The sequence below is a fragment of the Herpailurus yagouaroundi genome, unplaced genomic scaffold (genome assembly GCF_014898765.1).
Source record: "Herpailurus yagouaroundi ecotype Mexico unplaced genomic scaffold, PumYag 183, whole genome shotgun sequence".
Taxonomy (NCBI): Eukaryota; Metazoa; Chordata; class Mammalia; order Carnivora; family Felidae; genus Herpailurus; species Herpailurus yagouaroundi.
Window position 1 is genome coordinate 3,123,437 of NW_024412414.1, and position 23,591 is coordinate 3,147,027.

Consider the following 23,591-nt stretch of genomic DNA (forward strand, 5'->3'; position numbering starts at 1 on the left):
TGATTTTCAACAAGTGTGTCAAAACAATTCAATGGGGGAAACAAGCATTTCCAACAAATGATGCTGGGAAAAACAAATATCCACATGTATAAGAACCCAACACGTAAATATTAATGCAAAATGATTCAAAACCCCAAATGTGAGAGATACAACTAAAAACTAGAAGAAAACATAGATCATGTAAATATTTGTGACCTTGAAATAAGAAATGGTTTCCTAGATATATGTCAAAAACACAAGAAATAAAAAATAAATTGGACTTCATAAAAATTAAAAACTTCATGCTTTAAAAAACAATATCAAACAACAACGTCAAATAAGGAAGACAAAAAAAGTGAAAAGACAACCCAGTGAATGGGAGAAAATATTAGCAAATCATATCTCTGGTAAGGTACTTTTATATCTATAACATGTAAAGAACTCTAATAACCAAAAACCCAATTAAATCAACCCAATTAAAAAATGGGAAAGGATTTGAATAGACATTTCTCCAAAAAGCATACAAATAGTCAATAAGCCCATGAAAAGATGATCAGCATCATTAATCAGTAAGGAAATGTAAGTCAAAATCACACACACTAAGATAGCCATAAAAAAAAAAAAAAAAAAAAAGACAGTAGGTATCATCAAGGATGTAAAGAAAGTGAAACCATCAGACATTCCTGGTAGGAATGTAAAATGGTACCAGCCACTTTGGAAAACTGTTTGGAGGTTCTCAAAAAGTTGAAAAGAGTTACTACATGACCCAGCAATTCCACTCTGGAGAAATACCTAAAAGAACTGAAAACATATGTTAATGTAACAATTTGTACATAAACGCTCATAACAGTCTTACTCATAATAGCACAGAAGTGTTAAAAACTCAAATGCCCATCAACTGATAAATGGATAAAATATGGTTATCCGTACAATAGAATATTGTATAGAAAGGAAAAAAGGAATAAAATCTATAATAAGGAACCAAGTACTAGGGTGCCTGGGAGGCTTAGTCAGTTAAGCGTCCAACTCTTGATTTCAGCTCAAGCCATGTCACACTGCCAGTTTGGAGCCTGCTTGGGATTCTTTTTCTCTCCCCCCGCACCCCTGCCCCACACCTCACCTGCTTACTCTCTCTCCCTCTCAAAATAAATAAATCAACTTTTTTTAAAAAAGGAACTAAGCACTAATAGATGCTGCAATGTGGATAAACCTTGAAAACACTATGTTAAGTGAAAGAAGCTGAACACAGAAGAAAGGGTCACATATTATATAATTCCACACACATAAAATGTCTAGAATAGGCAAATCCACATAAACAAAAAGTAGATTAGCCTGGGGCTAGGGAAAGGGGATATGGGGAACGACTGCCAAAGGGTATAGGGCTTCTTTCTGGAATGATGAAGATGTTCTGGAAGTAGTGCTGATGGTTACACAACCTTGTGAATATACTAAAATCAGTGAATTGTATACTTTAAAAAGGTGATTTTTTTTGAGAGAGGGAGCGAGAGAGTATGAGTGGGGGAGGGAGGACCAAGGGAGAGAGAGAATCTCAAGCAGGTTCCATGCTCAGCAAGGAGCCTAAAGTGGGGATCAATCCTATGACCCTAGGATCATGACCTGAGCTGAAATCAAGAGTCAAACACTCAACTGAGCCACCCAGGTGTCCCAAAGGTGAATTTCATGGTATTAAAATTATATCTCATTTTTTTAAAAGAAAGCCCTAGCTACATAGCATATCAATCTCCTGCTCTGACTCATACCTGGAAATTATCTAAACTCATCACTAGCCACAGCATAATCTGCTTCATTCCCAAAGTGGGGTAAATACTAGAATTGCTTATAACTTATTACTTTGTATACCTTCTACTTCTGATTAAATGTCAACTTTCCAAAACCTCTTTTCTGACCTTGATGCCTTAAATCCTTCCCCTAAGCTTTTCCCCACTCGGCTGTGAAATTTCTATGACTGTAATAGCATAATTATTCTGCCTTCAGAGTCAAGAAGTAGAAAAAAACACGGATTTTCAACTGAGACAAAAATTCAAATCTTCACCACTTTCTAGCTGTATGCAACTTTGGGGAAGTTACTTAACCATCTGCTTATATGTAAAATGGCAACAGCACCTCTCTGAAAGTGTAAGGATTCAAAGAGATAATATATGTTAAGTGCCTAGTCATAGTAACTTTTCAATGTCAGTTCAGTCCTTCTCAGTTTTGTAAAATGGATGAAGCTGACATTGGCCCCACCAAATGGGCAGATACTGTGCCCCAACATGAAATGTGTCCCCAACCGGTGGATCTAGGGACTCATGATATCTAGGGACATGAGGTCTAGGGACATCTCAAGGGCACAAATGAAAAAAATGGAGCAAATGGGTGGGACACCTTCATATGTGTTTAATTTGGAACCTGATTCCCAACCTAATACAATTCACAGGCTCATTACATCAGGTTCTGAGGCTCTCTAGGCAGGGAGACAGGTGTTTGACAGAAGAAAGAAAAGGCACGCTGCTCCAATTACCACAAATGCAATACATTACAAATAAACACATGTTTCCAGGGGCAGAATGAGGAGATCTGAAAAGCCTGAGCCACAAGACTGACTCTAATTTTTCACACAGGAGGTAAAACTACAATCTTGCCACTTCCACCTCTGATGATGAGTTTAAATGGGAAGGACACCACTGAGTTCATTACAGTGTGGAGACTGGCTGCCCATCAACAGAACCCCTTTTACTCCCCTAGTCTTTACCCAAGCATTACACATATATCTGATACTCTAAGCCAATTAAGAAGAAGAAATTAGGATAGATCCAAGGCTCTCTCTAATCAAAATCACTTCTTAGTGTGTGAGCTTCGCAATTGCCATAGCTATAAACACTGCTGTGCGGATCAAGGGTCCTGAATCTAAAGGAGCCCAAAATTCATCTAGCAGTGCTAATTCAAATGATATTTACAATTTTTCATTAGTCCTCATCACTATAACTATAATGTTCAAGACCCTTTAAAAAAGGGCCCATTGACCTCTCAACCCATATCATCTAGCATTCCTTTGTTCCCCTTTTCATCATACACATATCTACACAGAGAATACAATATTTCCAAAATAAGTGTCTTTTCATGCCTTCCTGCCTCATTCCTCTTCCTGAAATGCCTTATTCCCCTCAATCTCCTAATTCACCCTGTGAATTTCTATTCTTCCTTTAAATTCAGCTCCGATGCCTCCTCTTTGGTTAATCCTTCCCAATCTAGACAAAATTAAGTATACCCCCTCCATTCCCTCAGGTTCAGAGGATAGCATGAAGGCCTTGTGCATACAAAGAAAATGTTAAAGGTAAAAATTTTGCTCATCCTTGTTGTGCCATTCATAATCTTTCACAAAATTTTCACAAGTAATACTTTCACTTGTAAGAGATCTTTTAAGTCTAGTGGATTTCAAGAATATATTTGTTATATAATCCTTTGCTTTAACTAAAATCTCAGGAGAAAGGTCAATACATACGCAACAAATAAAACCAGAGTTGCTCTGGTTGTAATAATACAGAGAGGATCCAAAGTATCTCCACTTGAGTCTTCCCACAGTAAGCCCTGAGAATGGTCTGTGGAACCAGTTACCCCAATCCAACACCTTCTTTTTATAAATTATAAAACTTCAATCAGGAGAAGGGATATGTGATATTTAAGGGCATACAATAATTTAGTACTAGGGCCATGTCTCCTGTCAGCTAGCCCTATTACTTGTCATTCTTGTCTTCCTACTCTTGGGGGTAAAAAGCTACATGAAGAAAACTGATGAGAGAGAGAAATAAGAGGTTTAACTAGCCTTAAAAATGCTATGGGAGCTTCTTCCGTCAGCCTGCCAGCTGGAGCAAAAGATATGCCAGTATAATACCTACCCTGAGGCAGTCTTAATGACTGGCTGCTAAGAGATTCAGTGGGGAGGCAGAAGAGACTGAGGGACTGGGGCGGGGGAGGGCATAGGGAGGGTTACCTAGTTAGGAGGCTGCTGTTTGCAGGGACAAATAAGTACTAAGTCTCAGAAGGGGGCCCATGTATATTATGGGCTTTCAGGGTCATCAAGAAGGGGGTATTATAGAAGCTTAGCAGGTATTGGTTATGTTGTGTATCTTGACTTGTGTTGTACTTTATACTTTGCAAAACCCAATGAACTATATATTTATTATTTGGCACTTTAATACTTCAATGTTTAAAAAGTTTACCAGGAAAACAGGCCTCTGGAAGAGATAATAGACTGAAGGCCATAAGGCCCCAGAGCTCCTTTAGCCAAGGACTACACTCTCTGACATCCTTGTATCAACCCCTTCTCCACTGTCATGGTCCCACTACTATAAGCCTCCAGTATCTCATAGATGGACAACCAAAATATGTTCCTAAAGTCTCCAGGCCAACACAAGTTCTTCCTCCTCCATTTCTACACTGTCTCCAGATAAACCTTCCCAAGGAAGGCACTGATTGAATCACTCTCTTGCTCCAAAACCTTCACTATTCCCCACTGACTACATCTCTGAGCTTTGCATTCAAGGTTCTTCTTATCAGATCCCAATCTACTATTCCAGGATCAGCTCATGATTTCTTCTTATCAAATCACTGACTGCATCTGAACATGGCCCACTCTGCCATACTTGTGTGGCATATCTTCTTCTCGTTATTTTCATTCAACCCTAGGAAAAGGACTGAGAAAAAAACTAATCATTTGCAAAAGTAGTAAAAAGCTTAAGAAAGTCTATTCACCCCTCAAAATTACCCCCCATCACCCTCCATCCTCCCTCACTATTCCCTTGGGGGAAAATAATACTTTAGAAAGTTCTATTTCATCTTCATATGATAAAGATTGGCAGCAAAATATAAAAAATAAATCTAGCTCCTGGGAAAAAATAAAAGTAACTTTATCTCCCTATTTTTGGTTTCCTACATGAGATGGTGATGAGAACAATGATTTTTTTTTCCACATAGCACTTCAGAGTTTACAAAGCACTGTCATAAACTACTTAATTTCAATAAAATCTCATGATAACCCTAGAAAGTAGACATTCTCATTGACATTTATACATAATGACACCAAGGCTCAGGTGACCACTAAGATTACTTTCCAATTCTCATATTCCTGGGATTCTCTGAGATAGATAAGGTTTATTTCGACAACTTCCTACTACTCTTCTGAGCATCTCTCACCCCATCTCCACTCCTCCACCACCAGGTTTCTATTCTATATTCCATCCATACGGAGTGTTGCTCTCAGTGTGGTTGTAATCTCCAATATGATGCCTGAGACCACCATAGTCATCCTCCTATAGGTATTAATAAATTCCTAGAGGACTCCAAGATTAGAAAATCTTTAAGATCCAAAGAACAAATCTTAAATGGTGACATTTTAGGCAATTTAAGAAGAGATGAGAATAATATTTAGAGAAGGAGCTTATCCAGTGCTCCCAAGAAATTCATATTCCTTCAATAATTTTTTGAGGCCTACTATCAGCCAGCATGCTAAAAAGCTGAGGCAAATAATAAAACATAGCCTTTGCCCTAAAAGAACTCACAGCCTAGTATAGACCCCACGTGTAGTACTGATTTTAGCTCAAAGAATCCAACTCTTGACTCCACCATTACAAAAGTTTTTGCCAAGTTAGACGTAATCCCCAGGAAGACATTCTACCCACTGTCATCCATTCCTCCTCATCAACAATAAATGTCCCATTCAAAATCAAAATGTCCCAAGCAAATCAACAAGTAAACTTCCCAAGTCCAGAGAAATTGTTTCACATATTTATAAACAAACATTAGGGAAAACATTCAACTTTACCTGTATTCATAGAAATGCATGTTAAAGCACTCAAATATTGCTTTGGGGTGGCTGGCTGGCTCAGTCAGTTAAGCATCTGACTCTTGATTTCAGGTCATGATCTCACAGTTTCTGAGTTCAAGTCCCTCATGGATTCTCACTCTCCCTCTCTCTTCTGCTCCTCCCCCACTCTCAAAACAAATAAATACACATATTTTTATAAAACACTCAAATATTGCCTTTACTCCTATTAATATTTAAAAAAATAATAATGTGCTGAAAAGTGAGGTAGAAATGGTTGATGGACTACAAACAGGAAAAACTTTTTATAGGAAACAGTATAGTAATATCTATCAAAAGCTACATATTTCATAATTTTTGATCAAGTAGTTCCTTTCCCGAAAATTGAGAATGCCTATAGTCTTACCTGAAAATTGAGAATGCCTATAGTCTTACTATGCAATAATCATGAAAAATTTGAAGTCAATACAGTTCTCTAATAGAAATATAATTGGATACATCATGGTACAAGTGCTATGAAAAAAAAATGTAAGTAACAACATGTAAAAATTATAACTGAAAAAACAATATGAAATTATGGCTACATAAAAATCACAATTATGTAAAAAATAAGTTTGCATATAGTCAAATATTGGAAGAGAATGTGGAAAAATGTAGAAGCAGCTTCTCTATTGCTATGGCAAAATTATGAGAGAAATATGTTCTGTTTAAAACTTTCTTTAATCATGCTGACATAACTATAAATCCTACTTTATTACATTGCTTGTTTGACTATCTTTCCAAATAAATTATAAGTTTTGTGAAGATAGGACAATGTCTCTTGTGCTCAGCATTATAGTGCCAGTTCCTACAGAATAATTCATAAAAAAATGAATGAAATAACATGGGAAACTTCATAATAAATACCCTCAAGACGGAGAGGGAAAGGAGACCACTAAAAGTAAGCAAAAGGCTGATCTGTACGTGCCTTTTTTTTTTTTTTTTTTTTTTTAAGCTCTATTGATGGGAAAAACCAAACCAACCATTGAAAAATCTCTGGGAAGTCTTTATTTCCTCAAGACCACTGCTGAGATGCTCCCAAAGGTGTGGAAAAAGACAGAGGGTGCTAGGTATTCCCAGAATTTGGGAGGAACACATGGAATCAGAAGGGACAGGAGCTTCATATCCTTGCCCTACCCCCAAACCCACTGCCCTTTGACTCTCAGAACTTTGCATATAATTATTGCTGGAATTAAGGGGTAGGATGTAGCAAGAGGGACTGGCTACCTGAAAAAAAGAAGGCAGAAAAAAATAGATCACAAGAACAGTCTTTTTAGTAGGAACTTAAATTTGACACCATCCTAAAATCTGGCTAAGAAATAAATTTCCAGGTACAAAGGAAAATAAGAAGCTTTAAAGGAATTGAGCTCTGGAGTCAAAAATCCCCTTTCCTGACAACTTAAAATCAGTCTGAAATATACCAGAAACACCAGAAGGATTCTAAATCATAAAAATATTATAAGCATTAACAAAAACACATAGGGAAAGGAGATTATCTTTAAGTTGTTTTTCAACCAACCTACGCAGCACCTGTCACAGGCCATACAGGCTCTTTCCAGCTTAAGCAATTTTTTTATCCATCCTTAGTGCTTTTAGGCAAAAGTGTCCTAATTGACTAATGGCTCAGAAAGTACTTTAGCTACATAGAGAAAAGAGGCACTGAAGTAAGGAGAAAAAAGCACAGAGAAAGAAGAATCTAGATTTTAGATGTCACTCTACCTATTTCATGTTGTAACTATATACACAAATCACAATCTACCTGAGCTTTGGTTTCATAATCAAAACAGGAAGTTATACCAAATTACATCACAAGGTTAAGGTGCCAATTGAGTGAGATGACACCTGCAAGTCAAAGTACGTAAGAAATTATCAAGTTTTACTTATATGTATGACTTTATTACAGAATCCTAAATTTCCTTCCAGGGTCAAAGTTAAGTTGAGTATATTTTTTTCAACCAAAATGACTGCATAAGTCATCTAGGAGCTAAAGGAAAATCAGCCTAATCCTACTTTGCCAAGTCAACTGACAAATTATTCTTTCAAAGAGAAGACTTTTCATGTGGGCAAGTAGCAATAAGGAAGGACTCTCCTCTGCTCCCAATCTTAGGGCTGGAATTCCACTATTCGTTATTTAGGATTAGAGAAATTGTTCTATTTTCCAACTCCTTCTATGAAAAAGCAAAAACCTGTGAAAAGGAATTGCCAATAACCATTCACAACTTCTAGCTGAGCAAAGATTAACTTAGCCTACTGAAAATTAAAGGCTAGGAGATAGGGATACCGACAATAATCTGGCCTACAATTTCCACGAACCTCCTGACTTCGAGGCGGTTCCAACCACCACTGTGTCCAGCCACTAAAATTTCCTCCAAATTCCTCATTTCAGCTCCTAAAAATCACCAGACTAATTCTTGCACTGAAAAATAAGACCTCCTGTCCCAAACTGTTTCAGAAAAATATGTTTACGTCTGGAATGAGTGCCACCCAAGTCACAGGACATATGTCCATGGACTCAGAATGAAAGGTGTCAACAGGGAGAGAAGGCACAGAAAAGTAAAACAGCAACAACAACCACAACAAAATTCACCACCTCCACAGTTCTTACTATAATCAACAGCCCTGATACTAGGAAAAATATATTTGCTCCCCTAAATTCCTACTCCTAATAACTAGAAAAACTGCCCATGACAATACTTAAGAGGAAATTGAGAATTCTTCATATCAACTCTCAATCCTACCTGTTGCAATAGCTTCAATCCATATATATTTAAATCTGTGTGTTACAGTTTGCTATTTGACCTCACAACAATCCATGAAGAAAGAAGGGCAGGCATTATTACTACAATTTTAAGGATGAAGAAACTGAGATTCAGAAAAGGATAGCAACTTGCTATACCTGAATTCACCCAGACCATCTGACTCCAAATCTCCTATGCTTTACAGAACATTATGATGCTTCTTGAGGTTTTTTGGTTCCCTTCTTTCCAAAAAGTATCAGTCTCAACCTTCCTGTCACCACCTTCCATGGCACTGTTCATTGGCTTTTTGTGTCAGAACCCAGAAGTTTCTGCAAGAGAATTTCAAGGCAGCATTAAAGAGAAATCATTAAGCTTAATATCCTTGGAAAACAAAGATGTCTGTTAAATGGCTGAAAGAACTGATATTCTTGTCCACTTAATATAAGCTTCCAACTAGATTAGCTATCCACCTAGTTCTATGACACCAGCAACTCTGTCTAGGAAGCTAGTAGAAAAATATACAAAATCCAAAGTCAAAGAAGTCTAGTCCTGGGTTCTAGTCCTGACTCTATCACTTCCTGGCTATGTGAGCTTGGCTCATCTCCCCATCTTAATTCCTTCATGCATAAAATGAGGATAACATTAATTATGCCCCACAAATACTATCATGTGGAGGATTAAATGAGACAATGAATGTGATAGCACTCAAAGAACAAAGCTATCTCAAAAATATCTTCCCCCAAGACTTTCAAAACACTAGTAATCAATGTTTTCTAAACTATATGTAACCAACTACTACAACCAAAATGAAGGAATATTCATCTAGGTTTGTCCTATTTTATCTAAATTATTTTTAGTGTCATGGAAATCTGTCTACAAATAATTTTACTTGACTTGAAGTCTCCTACAAATACTCATGTGGTATGCTGTTGTCAAAATCTGCTCATCATGGTGGAACACTTATTGAACATCTCTATGTCCCAGACTATGATTAGATGTTTTCAGTTTATTTCAATAGGTTCTCATAAGAACCCTTTGAGATATATTTTATTTCCTCTTTACAGATGAAGAAACTGAAGTTCAGACAGAATAAGAAATTGCCCAAGGTCAAATGTGTGTCTCTGTCATTGAAGATAAGAAACATCAAGGTGTTCAGGGGCAAGCAATTTGGAACACTGTTCTCTAGTGATTACACAACAAATTGATTAAAAGCATGGACTCAGAACTAGATTACCTGGGTTCAAACCCTGGATTCACTATGAGCTTTAGTTTCCTCACTTGTAAAATTAAGTTAATAATAATAACCTATTTCATAACCTAGTAAATAAGTTAATAAATCTGTATAGAACAATGCCTGCCTGTCATATACCCAATAGATTATGTATTATGATCATCATTTCTCCCACTCTGCTTACCCAAACTTTCTCTTTTCCCTGCCCTGAAACCTGTACACTAACTAGCTTAAATCTTCTCTACACACACATTACCCGTTACTGTTATGCTTTTGCTTTCTTTTCCTGTTAAGTGAAATGTATCTCTCCTTCCTCATTAATCTAAATCTCCCTCAGCCTTCAAAGGCTAGCTCAGACCTACCCCTTATGCGAAACATTTTCTGACTTCCTCAGCCCACAGCAATCTCTTCCTTCATCTGAAAAACCCTTTATAATGTCAAACAATCTAAACTGTAGAACTCACTTGATTTCTGAAAATCACTTGATTTCTGAAGATAAATGATTTAACCCAAATCCCTAATTTTTGAAATAGAAATTGAAGCTTAAAGACTTAAATTGCCTTTGGTGACACAAAAAGTTAACTGGCAGAGTAGACACTTGAATCTGGATATTTTAAAATGTCTTCAATGTTCTTTCTACCATACTCTCCTAATTTTTGTCTTCCTTGAGATTCTGCACAACTTTTCAAGGCTGAAATCATATATTCTATAATTATCTAAGTATTTAACTGGTTTTGTGGTCTTAATGGCAACTAACACACTGAAGTTAGATGTTCGCTGATTGATTAGCAGATCAATCTTTCATTGGTGCCCTTTTGTCTAATAGGTAAAGCATTAATTAGCACTCAATAGAATTTAAATTCTCACCATCAGGGAATAATAGGGGCTGAAGAGGAAAATATATCCATATGTAACCCTAGAGTTGTGTCATAGGGTCTACCACATCCCACTACATACCATCAAATTTGGAGCCCTGCACCATGAGACTTGGGGCATAGGACACTCCAGCATGTCCCCCCCACATACAGCTCCCTCTCTGGATTATTACTGGAACCTGGAAGTATAAAAGAAACAGTATTCAATTGAGTTTTACTATGAATATTAGGGCCTTTCAAGGATTAGAGTCCGCAACAGAACAAAAGGGACTTCAGTTGCCTCCTACAAAGTCCAAGCCTCTTTTTGCAGATTACCTCAAGCTAAAGTTATTGCATAAAGTTGCTAGGTCTCTTGAACAGAGAAATAAATAAGAGGTATATATCCTGGAAAGTTATTATAGCTGTAATTAGGAGGACTGGAATGGATGAATGGTCCTAGACAGAAGGAGAAAAGAAAGAACTGACTCCAAAATTTGAGAAAGGCTCAAGTAAGCAAAGACATGTTAGTGGCTAGGCTGAAAGAGGGGAAGAAATCAAGAGTACATGGCTATTCTCCCAAGAACAAGCATGGAGTGTTTATGCCCATCAGAAAAGGGTATGTTAGAGAGTGGAAGAGCAGGTTTATCATCAAGGGAGGCTAGTAACAATAATTAATGCTTTTATACCATTTTACAATTTATAAAAGTATTTTTGGGGCCCCTGGGTGGTTCAGTCGGTTAAGTGTCCGACTTCGGCTCAGGCCATGATCTTGCAGTTTGTGAGGTTCGAGCCCTGCATCCGGTTTGGTGCTGACAGCTCAGAGCCTGGAGCCTGCTTTGGATTCTGTGTCTCCCTCTCTCTGCTCTGCCCCCACTCATATACTCACACTCACTCTCTCTCTCTCTCTGTCTCTCAGAAATTTTTTCATAAGTCATTGACTGATACAACAAATAATTATTGAAAACCTTCTTTGTCATACCAAATGCTGGGGATACCAAAATTAAAGTTATAGTCATTGTCTTCAAGGAGATCTCAGTGTTGAAGGTGAGAAGATGAGAAGAGAGACAAGTAAAACCTGATTATAATACAAGTTAATTGCTATGAGACAAGCAAGTATATTATGGTTTCTAACACAAATTGAAAGAACTAAGGAAGGAGTAAATCTAGTCTTGACTCTATTAACAGTCAACAACTGAACTGAGTCTTGAAAATTATCCAGGCAAAAACACAGAAGAAGCCTTTCAGGTAGTAGGAGTAGTAAAACATAGGGGCATGGCACATTCCATTAAACCTGAGTAGTTTGTCATGACTATCAAAGTGGGTGCGGGTCAAAGACAGTTAGAACTAAAGAGGTAACCAAAGTCAGATCATGAAAAGTTTACTGTGTATGTCAACATTTTTCAGTCACAATGTTGTTTAGTTCTCCAGAATTATCCTTTGGGTAAACCAAAAGAATTTTTTCACTAAGGAGAAAGAAACAAGCATGTTGGGTGGCCCAAGATGAGTATTTCATGCTGAGGGAAGAGAAGAACTTCAGAAAAATGAGCTTCTTGAGAGCTAAGTGTCAATATAATCTATGGAGGAGAACCTCAACCCTTAATTTTATTCTATTTGCCTTTGCTCTGTTCAAAGCTCCCATGGGCTAGATAATATTTTCCAGTATTGTGGGCTGGTATGGCTCTCATTCAGAGCTAAATCTCTAAAGATTTATGATTTGGACTGTTTGAAAATTGGTAATTAAGTTAATTTGTATTTCATACAGCATAAGAGAAAAAGCATTTTAAGAGTTATATTTGGGGTGCCTGGGTGGCTCAGTCGGTTAAGCGTCCGACTTCAGCTCAGGTCATGATCTCACGGTCCGTGAGTTCGAGCCCCACGTTGGGCTCTGTGCTGACAGCTCAGAGCCTGGAGCCTCTTTCGGATTCTGTGTCTCCCTCTCTCTGACCCTCCCCTGTTCATGCTCTGTCTCTCCCTGTCTCAAAAATAAATAAAACGTTAAAAAAATATATTTTAAAAAAAGAGTTATATTTGCAGTAAGTAAAGATGATTTCCAACATAATAAGATATACTCTAATCCTAGAATACTTCTTCCTCACCATTGTTCCCTTCTATCCTTTTTTTCATTCTCTAGATCTCACTCTACTAGGTTCAATTTGGCAAAGATTTACTGAACTCAAACTATGTGTCAGACACTCTGCTGGATGCTAAGGATATAAAAATGAATAAAACCCTAAGCCTGCTGCAAAGAACTCTCTATCACATAAACCAATCATTGTGTTGAGTCCAGTGATAAAGATATCCACATGACTGAAAGAGGGCATGGAGCGGACAGAGATGCCCGATATATTCCAGGAGCTAAGAGAAGGATTTCTGATAAAGGAAATACTCATCTCAGTCTCAAAAGGTGAATATGCGTTTAGTCAAGAAAAGGAAGGAAAGTAGAAGAAAAGCAATTGCAGGAGGAGTGGACAGCATAAACAAAGGGAAGGAATGCCATAATGTGTATATGGAACTGCAAATAGTTCAATAATCCTGTAAACTGAAGTTTAGGGATGGAAATGGTTAGGAGATTGAAGAAGTAAGCAGGAGTCAAATCACAGGAGGCCATGAACTTTACATATCAGACATGGGATAGGACACGAAATGCATTAAGCAAAGGAGTCAAAGAGTCACATTTGTATTTTAAATAGCTCGTTCAAGCTATTAAGTGGAAATCATGATGAGGCATGCAAAAGTTCTAGGTGAAATTAATGAGAAATTGAAACAGACAACTAATGGTGTCCTCAGTTGAGACAGAGAATATAAGAAGAGCTGGAATAGGAAGGGAAGATAAGGAATTCAATACTGAAACAAATGACCTTGAGTCACCTTTAACCACCCAAATGGAGATGTCCAGCAGGCAACTAAACATACATGTAAAGATCAGGACAATGTTCTGGTCTAAAGGTTGAGATTTGGGAACTGATTGCATTTAGGAAGTAACTGAAATCTTGAGAGTGGATGGACCAGGGAAAATATGTAGAGTGAAAAAGGAAATGGGCAGAAGATGGGGCCCTGAGGAACACCTACATTTAATGAGGTAAGCAAAGGAAAAGACCAAGAAGAGAAGGAACTTTAAAAAGACAGTATGAAAAAAAGATTGCCATATTCAGAAACCAAGGGACTTCCAAATAGAAGATAAACAGTATCAAGCCAATCATTTAAAGTATAGACTGACACCTTCCTTTGGATTTAGCAATGAGGTAACCTAGCAAGAACAATTTCAGTATTATGGAAAAGGTAAAAGCTCTCAGTGCAAGGGGGCAAATATAGAATAAGGAAGTGGGGACAAAAGTGAGATTTCTCTTTCATATCTGGAAGAGTGATTAAGAAGGCAAAGAGCAGATTTTGCTTGTTCCTTTCTTTACAAGGATGGACCAACCAGTAGAAAACAAGAGTATGAAAAGAAGGAAATAGAAGGGGTGAAATTTAGAGCAAAGACATGGAGAAGGCTGGAGGAGATGGGGCTTTTTTAAACAATAGACAATATCCTCATGCTCTGAAAATGGGATAAAGAAAATGAACATTGAGGTAAGAGAGAGAAGCAGAACAAGAGCATTTTAAAGGAACTGTGTAATAATAGCAGAGAATACTGAAACCCAAGTTACGTGTTCAGAAAGAGTGTAATCCAGAATATAGCCAAAGTTTAGGATTGAGAGAGTAGTGACAAAGGAGTCTGAAAAGATAAAATGGAGGTTGTAAATAATCCTCACAAGCAACAATGAGTTAGAGAAGAATGTTTAAAAGGAAATTAACTCTAGAAAATCAGTGAATGCTTTTGTTTTAAGAATACTCTGAAATTGGTTAAGCTTTGGGTCAAGTCATGATCTCATGATTCATGTGTTCAAGCCCAGCATCTGGCTCTGTGCTGACAGCTCAGAGCCTGGAGCCTGCTTCAGTTTCTGAGTCTGTCTCTCTCTCTGCCCCTCCCTTGCTCGTGCTCTCTCAAAAATAAGTAAATGTAAAAAAAAAAATTTTTTTAAGAATATTCTGAATGCAATATGAAAGATAGATTGAATAGGAGAAAATAATACAGGAACACCTTTTAAAGCCATTCTATGTTTCTCTCTTCCTTCATTTCTCCCTCTGTGACCACCCTTCTTTAATTAGTCACAAGTGAAACTGCAGCAGAGCTATTTTAGAATTCATTTATTAAATAAAATAAGGATTGGGGCGCCTGGGTGGCGCAGTCGGTTAAGCGTCCGACTTCAGCCAGGTCACGATCTCGCGGTCTGTGAGTTCGAGCCCCGCGTCAGGCTCTGGGCTGATGGCTCGGAGCCTGGAGCCTGTTTCCGATTCTGTGTCTCCCTCTCTCTCTGCTCCTCCCCCGTTCATGCTCTGTCTCTCTCTGTCCCAAAAATAAATAAACGTTGAAAAAAAAAAATTTTTTTTAATTAAAAAAAATAATAAAATAAATAAATAAATAAATAAATAAATAAATAAAATAAGGATTTATGTGGTCCTGTCCCTAATTGTTAATATAGCTGAGTCAAATGGGTAATGTTTCTTATTTATTTATTTATTTATTTAAACATAAGGGTGCAGATGTCTTTTTTTTTTTTTTTAAACGTTTATTTATTTTTGAGACAGAGAGAGACAGAGCATGACCGGGGGAGGGTCAGAGAGAGGGAGACACAGATTCTGAAACAGGCTCCAGGCTCTGAGCTGTCAGCACTGGGCCCGACGCGGGGCTTGAACTCACAAACCGTGAGACCATGACCTGAGCTGAAGTCGGCCGCTTAACCGACTGAGCCACCCAGGCGCCCCTGTTTCTTATTTAAAAAAACAAAAAAACAGACTAAATTATGTTTCCTTTCAAAAAATACCAAAGAAAACCTTCAAAAATTCTTGGTATGAACAGACTTCAATCTAAAAAAATTAAGATATTTCTCACCCCTGAAATGTGCAAAATAGATAATAAACTGCACAATAAGATCTGGGGAACTCAACAAAAGGACCAAGATAGGTTGGGTACCTGCATGTGGAAACAAAGAAGGATGCAACAATCACTAGTATGGCTCTTTACCCTTTACAAAATGCTTCTCAAAACCTTGTTTTATTCAATTCTCATGACATCGCTATGAGATATATATGCTATTATTCCATTTTACACATAAGGGAATTTTTGTCTGTATTATTCCAGAACCCAAAATACTGTCTGGCATATAGTGAGTGTCTAATGAAAAATGTGTCAAATAGAAGGAAAGGGGGCTCAGTGAGGTTATGTAACTCTGATAGGGTCATATGGTTGATGGTGGAGCCAGGTCTCAACCCTAGGTCTTCTGACCCTTAGTCCTATATGTTCATATTGTTTCATGCTGCTGAAAAGAGAAGTGTAGAGTGACTGAATATAATCATAATCTGCTTTGTAATTTTACATGAACTGATTACAATTTCAGAAATGCCTGCTGTCAAGCAACAAACAAGACCAGTATACTTCCTCCCATTCATAGGCACGCTGAATGAGCATCTTTAGAGTTCAGAGATCTATGGTATTTGCTCACTTTATTCTTTCTATAGGTCTCCTGCCCTATTCTAGGTTACTTCCTTCTGCTGCATTGAAGTAATGTCTGCAGAATAGAGAAACCTTTTTTATCATCCTCTCCTCTCTCTGGAAAACTATATGTAGCCTTGTGGTATTCAATTGCATCTATGTGGAAAGCTAAAACAAAGAATGACAATGCCATCCAATGAGTATGCAGAAGGTCTTACAAGATTTAGAGGGGCACATATAGCATGAGTGCCATTAAACACTAAAAACAGTATACAACTCTACATCCTGAGGCCACTACATTTAACCATGCCCTCACTCTCTTTAAGGATATGATCCTGGGGCACCTGGGTGGCTCAGTCGGTTAAGTGGCCGACTTCGGCTCAGGTCACGATCTCACGGTCCCTGAGTTTGAGCCCCGCGTCCGGCTCTGTGCTGACAGCTCAGAGCCTGGAGCCTGTTTCAGATTCTGTGTCTCCCTCTCTCTGACCCTCCCCCGTTCATGCTCTGTCTCTGTCTCAAAAATAAATAAACGTTAAAAAAAAATTTTAAAAAAAAGGATATGACCCTGAAAAAGCTGTGTGTATATAAAATTTTTGTAAATTGAGTAACTTCAAAAGCAGTGGGGTGCTTACTATTTAAGTAAATCACTGGATTCTACTCCTGAAATCATTATCGCACTATATGCTAACTCACTCAGGTGTAAATTTAAAAATATATATATATATATTTTTTAAATTAATGAATCATGGTAAATCCTTTTGCAAAAGAAACCTTTTTTATAATAAAAATAATCTAATTTTTTCTGCTGGCAAGTTTGTCTTTTGTGTGTGTGTGTGTGTAGGAATCTGGCAATCTGGGTTCAGATCCTGAAATTTCAGCTTAACAGCTTAACTATTTAATATTGAGCAAGTGATTACTTTTATGAGTTTGTTTACTCATCTATGAAATATTCTTTCTACTGTTCAGGATCACTGTGAGAATAAAGTAAGACAATGTGTATGTGTATGTTATATAAACTGCTCAGCACAGTGTATATATATGGCAGGGATCAAGAAATAAAGGCTTTCAACCAATACTTCAACATACGTATACAAAAGTTCTTAGGTCTATCAGGAAGAAAGAAATTCAACCACATGTCCCCAATTCCCATCTTTGAGGAGGTAAGAAAGAGCTACTGAATGGAGAGTACTCAAAGATGAGCCTTTCATCCAAAGAGATGTTTAGTCATTTATTGACCTATGCCTCTTCTTCCAAAGATTTACAAGCATTATGCCATAGAATAAATTATAAAGTTTTTTTTAAGAAAATAGCACAAAACTGTAACATGGAAATAATATAGTGCTGTAAAGGATCTTAGAGAATGTCTGTTTCAATCCTCTCATTTGACAGATTTTACAAAATCAACCAAGGAGGCAAAATAGTTTACCTAAGGATACACAATGGCACATTTTTAACGGCCTAATCATTTCTACCCACATCTTCATTTCCCAGGACAACCCACCTCTGTGTTCTCATAGCATCGTACACATGCTAATTACCATACTATAATAAATCCTATTTAAATATCTGTCCTCTTTGGGGCACCTGGGTGGCTCAGTCAGTTAAGCATCTGACTTTGGCTCAGGTCATCATTTTATGGTTAGGGAGTTCGAACCCCGCGTCAGGCTCTGTGTTGACAGCTCAGAGCCTGGAGCCTGCTTCAGATTCTGTGTCTCTCTCGCTCTCTGCCCTTCCCCCCACTCACACTCTGTCTCTGTATCTCTCAAAAATAAATAAACGTTAAAAAAAGTTTTTTTAAATGTCTGTCTTCTTCCCTCTTGGACTGGAGGATCCTCATAAACAAGGCCTATGCCCAACTTATCATTATATCTCCAGCATCTGGCTTATGTTAGATGTTCAGCTGCACTGAACATATCCCAGTTAACTGTTTTACCAATTTTAGAGGAAGGTATACAAGTCTGGAAAACTTACTGTTTGGGTCTCCACTACTTCTTGTTTAGCAAGATACTGAAAAGGCTAATGTTATTAAAGATCTGAACTTGGTACAGAAAGACAGGAAGCAATCTCAAGTAGAGAGGGACACTGGTAAAAATGGGTCCCTGAAAGGAAGGTCATCATTGTACCACAGTCCGACTAACCTTATTATATTTTTGGATTTTGATTACTAGGCCTCTAAGAATCTCCTTCAACCATTTTACAATAATCTTTCCTGAAACAACAATAACACAAATAAGACAGTGAAATTGGTGTGAATATAGCATGATACTCGTGTGGCTCTTTTTAAAGTATTCATTAAAGAATTCCACAAAGAATCTTTAAAACAGACAAAAATAGTATTTTTAAGAAGAAAAAGGATTAATTTGAGGGATCTGCTTAAAGAGTGACTTAAGGGGGCGCCTGGGTGACGCAGTTAAGCGTCCGACTTCAGCGGGTCACGGTCTCGCGGTCCGTGAGTTCCAGCCCCGCGTGGGGCTCTGGGCTGATGGCTCAGAGCCTGGAGCCTGTTTCCAATTCTGTGTCTCCCTCTCTCTCTGCCCCTCCCCCGTTCATGCTCTGTCTCTCTCTGTCCCAAAAATAAATAAACGTTGAAAAAAAATTTTTTTTTTAAAAAAAGAGTGACTTAAGAGTAGAAAGACCTCTTTAAGGAAGATGCGGTCGCAGCTATAGTGGAGCCCTGGATGCCTTGCTCCTGCTCCTGACTCACCAGTGTTCACTCTTGCCCAGGAACAAGATGATCAGGAAGCCACTCCACAGCCATGGCTTTTAAAAGCACTGGGAAAACACTCAGGAACCAGAGGCAGGAATTCAACAATTCAGAATAACTCTAACCAGCCACAACCCGGTATCTTTGGAGAACGTATGCGTTGACTTGACCAGAGGAACAAAGGAAAAGAATCTCAAAGTGAAAGGACTAGTTCAGTTGCCAAGACTCTGAGAATCACTAAAGGAAAATCTCCTTGTGGTGAAGGTTCTAAGACTTGGAATCATTTTCAGATGAGGATCCACAAGCGACTTACTGATTTTCAGTCCTTCTGGGATTGTTAAACAAATTACCTCCATCAGGATTGAGCCAGGAGTGAAGGTTGAAGTCACCATTGCAGATGCTTAAATCAATCTTTTCAGTAAATTTTATCAGTTATTAAAAAAACAAAAAGAGTAGAAAGAAATTTGAGTTGGAGTCAGATGATGTAAGTTCTAGTCTCCATTCTCTAACTTCTCATTGGTGGGCAAATCATTCCATTTCTCCACAGCTAGATGATCATTCAGGTTCTTTTGAGTTCAAATGCGATAATAATAAAAGGAAAAGTCTCTATCAGTCCTTGAAAGAATCAGGGATGGAAAAAGGCAAAAGTTAGAAAGGTAGAAAGATAGCAAAACAGAGGGATAGAGTGGTACTGTGGTATAGTGGGGAGAGATAGCTTAGAAGAGAGACTGAAGTTCTAGATTCTAGTTCTGGTTTTGCCATTAACTAGTTAAATAACCTTGAACAACTCACTGTCCCCTCTTCAGATCAAGATTTCTCCCATTTATAAAGTACCCAGATGATCTTCCAGCTCTAACCATCTAGAATTCTAAGCTATTGCCTACTGCTCTTACGAACAATGAAATTTTATGGAATCAGTGTGTTTTATGTTCACCAGTCAGAAACAGGACACACAGACAAAATATTTAGCAGACAGAAACTTCAAACCGCATTTGAGCTTCCTCCCAAGTTCCAATTCAAATATTTTTCTAGAGCCTCTCACAAGCACTGGTTCAGACTACTATACTTTGAATTCCCCTATTCTTAATAATATGGCCAAAGTTGGACTATAAAAGAATGAAAGTAGGTGCTGCCTAGCAATTCATCAATCCAGTCTTTTCACGGCCTTTGTCTTTTCTACCACTGTACTTTCCTTATACTATCCATTCTCTGGACTGAGCCAAACCTGTCTTTTTTTATTCGAATTCTTCAAGGTTCAATTCAAATCTCTATATTTCCATGAAGCATTCCCTTCCCACTTCTAGCCCGCACCCATTTTTCATTCTTTTAAACTTCTATAGTACTTCACTGCTATGGTAGAGATTCAATAATATTTGTAAAAAGCTTATTAATACAACATTTCACATACAGCAGTTACCCAATAAATGACAGTAGTTGGTGTTGTTGCCACACCTTTAGCACTAATTACATACCGTTTAGTTCAGTGTATCTTAAATTTAATGTGCAGGTGAATCACTTAGAGATTTTATTCAAATGCAAATTATGATTCAGTAGGCATGAGGACCTGATAATCTGTAGTTTAATAAGCTCCTGGTTGATGTCAATGCTGTTAATCCAAGGACTGTTATTCTTTGAATACAAGGGGTAGTTTTTAGTAAATTAAAAAAAAAAATGTATGCTTATCTATCCATCTCGACAGAAAGATCTTAAAAGAGAGATACTATGTCTCCTTTCTCTTAGAATATATACCTTATACAGAGAAGATGCTCCATAAACACCTGTGGATTTACCATATCTGCAGTTTCTAGAACATCTAGATAGTCTCTAGAATGCCTGTGCTACACTGATTTTCAAACCAAACATTGAGAGATGCTAAGATGAAAAATTTCACTTCATCACTGTTATTGAAATCGCTGAAAATGGAGTCAGGAAAATCTGAGAGAAAACTTACCTTTTCACCAGTGAGAGTGTAATATGCAGAAAAAACAACATATCCAAATGGACGTTTGTTCCTTGTTTAAACACAGAGATCATAAGAGTTCAGTGATTTTATTTTATTTATTTATTTTTTTAGAGAGAGAGAGCAAGAGCAGGGGAGGGGCCAGGGAGGGGGAGGGGGAGGGAGAGAGAGAGAGAGAAAAAATATCTTAAGCAGGCTCCATGCTCAGCGTGGAACCTGACTCAGGGCTCAACCCCACAACCCTGGGATCATAACCTGTGCTGAAATCAAGAGTTAGATGCCCAACTGACTGAGTCACCCACGTGCTCCTAGAGTTCAATCTTAACTGCACTTCAACCTTAGGCATGAACCTTAAAAGAAAACATGCATTGTCAGGCAATATGTATATATTTTTAAAATATTAACAATAATTACTAATAAGGGATATAATGATCTTGATTTCATTTTTTAGTGAAGCAGATACATTTTTTCAATGATTCTTCACTGTGCAATTAACCTAAAGATCTTTAGCAACCAATGAAAACACAGTTAAATCAAAAGAGACAGAAATATCCTCCCAATTTTCCCAACAACCTAGTCAGTGGCAAAGTCCCCAAATTCCATTGTTCACAATTACACTGGTAAACATTAGAAGTAATCTTAATCTATATTAAAGTTGCTCTGAAGGCTGCCTATTTAAAGCCCTTCTTTTAAATCTCCAATTATTTAAATGCTTGTTAAAACCCTCTTTATTTTAGCATTCTATAATTCACATGAGACTGATATTCTTAAATTCTACTGGGAAGCTACACTCTGACTTCCTAGTCAAGCATCAGGAAAATAATAGGAGGCACATATGACACCTGCTCACTGAATGGTATCTAGACAGTTTAAACAATAAAACAAATTTACTAAAATTTGCCTTTAGAGCAAAAAGCACCTTGTTAAGGGACTCTGCTTGTCATAAGCAGGCACCTGCTCCCTAACTTACAGAGAACTTCCAATAAAACCATTCAACAATATTTAACTGAGATGTTTTTAACACATTTAGGCATGATATCAGACAAAATCTACAATCCTGAGAATTGCTATTAAGCACAGAAACAGAGAATCATCAAATGCTGTCAAGCACTAAACTCAAACTGGGTTTATGAGTTTTAATAAATCAATGTTATTACTTCAGAGAAAATCCGAAAACAGCTGGGAGTCAGCCCAAAGGAAAATGGCTTCTATTACTTCCATCAGAAGTCTAGTCTCCAGGGCAAAGCAAATTCTCTGGTTCATGCCAGGCAGGCAGTCTTCCTAGAGAATAAAATACCCAAGAAGAGTTTCAAATCTCAAGCCACTGAAACAGTTAGTGATAAACACAAATCTACAGCAGCCACATCATACACGTACAAATGAGTGTCTTCCTACCTGCAGGTACCTAACTGGTAATTAAACCCAAAACAAATGCCTTCAACAGGATAGGAGATCAGGACAAGGTACAGGAGTGTCAGATTCTTGTATAAAAAAATGAAGCACCAATATCATTCCCATTTTTCCCCTCCTTTTCCTGGCCTTTCTTCAAGACTCATCTTTTGTGAAGCTTTCTCCTATAACTCCGGCTCTCCCATTCACTTCATTTATTGAATGCCTGAAACACTAGTCTGAAATAATTCTAGATTCTTTTTTGTTAACCATTTCATGTTTCCATTTTGTCTCCCCAAATGTGAGCTCTCTGTAAGGCCCCTACAGTGCCTACCCTATAGAGGGAGCTAATTATTAATATTGCCAATAATATAATAACAAAATAGTAAGGGAACATAGCATAGTGGAGTGGCACTACTGGAGTCAAACGGGCCTAAGTTCAAATCGTGGGTCTACTATCTGCTGGCTCTATGACTTGGAACACATTATCCATTTTTTGTAAGCCTCAGTTTTGTGGTAAGAATTTAATGAGCTATATATTAGAGCACCTAGTACAGGGTTTGACATATAACATATGTTCAGTAAAGCTTAGTTACCAACCTTTCTCACTTAATAAGCACTTGCTGATTTGAACTAAGAGTAATTACAGGGGGCTCCCTATGGTACCACCATATACTCTTAACTTTCCGCAAACACTCCTGCAAGTACCTTTGTCATTTCCTAACAAAGATCCCTTAAGATTTTTTACTCCACTGTTCTGAGAAAAGGCAACTACGCAAGTCACCCAAATGACTATTCAAAGTAGTCATATTAGGGGCCAGCCGGAGTGCATCTCCACATCTACATCTCACTTCCACCACACCCACGCCAGTACTCCCTCCCTCCAAGTCTCCCAGGGAGAAAATGATAGAGAAAAGCAGTGAAGCAAGCCAAAAGAGGAAATGGAGATAAACAGCTCTGTGGTCCCTCTGTGCCTCACTCTCGAGAGGAAGCACTTGGGTCCAGTCTGTAACCTCAACCCCTGTGAGAACGAAAAAAATAAAACCCTTCCCGTATTCCTGGGGCGGGGGCAACCAGGCTCTTGCCTTTCATGTCTTCAAGCCCTTCACCCATCAGTTCCACCATCACCACCCACCCCATTCATCTCCTGGGCCAACTTCCTGCTACATAAAATAGAACCTCTTTAAACTGATGTGTCTTAAATGAACCTCATTCAGCTTTTACCAACTAGAGGTAACACTTCCCCCCAGCCTTCACCATTCTAAGTTGAATATCCCTTAAAAGAAAGAAAGAAAGAAAGAAAGAAAGAAAGAAAGAAAGAAAGAAAGAAAGAAAGAAAGAAA

At 37.9% G+C, this 23,591-nt stretch overlaps 1 protein-coding gene across 1 annotated transcript in view; it reads right to left on the bottom strand.

The window, feature by feature from the left end:
* SYN2 (synapsin II) overlaps window positions 1-23,591 on the bottom strand; it is a gene marked incomplete at its 5' end in the record, with an annotated part of 207,011 nt that overhangs the window by 182,337 nt on the left and 1,083 nt on the right. The gene's annotated exons all lie outside the window — the stretch shown is intronic.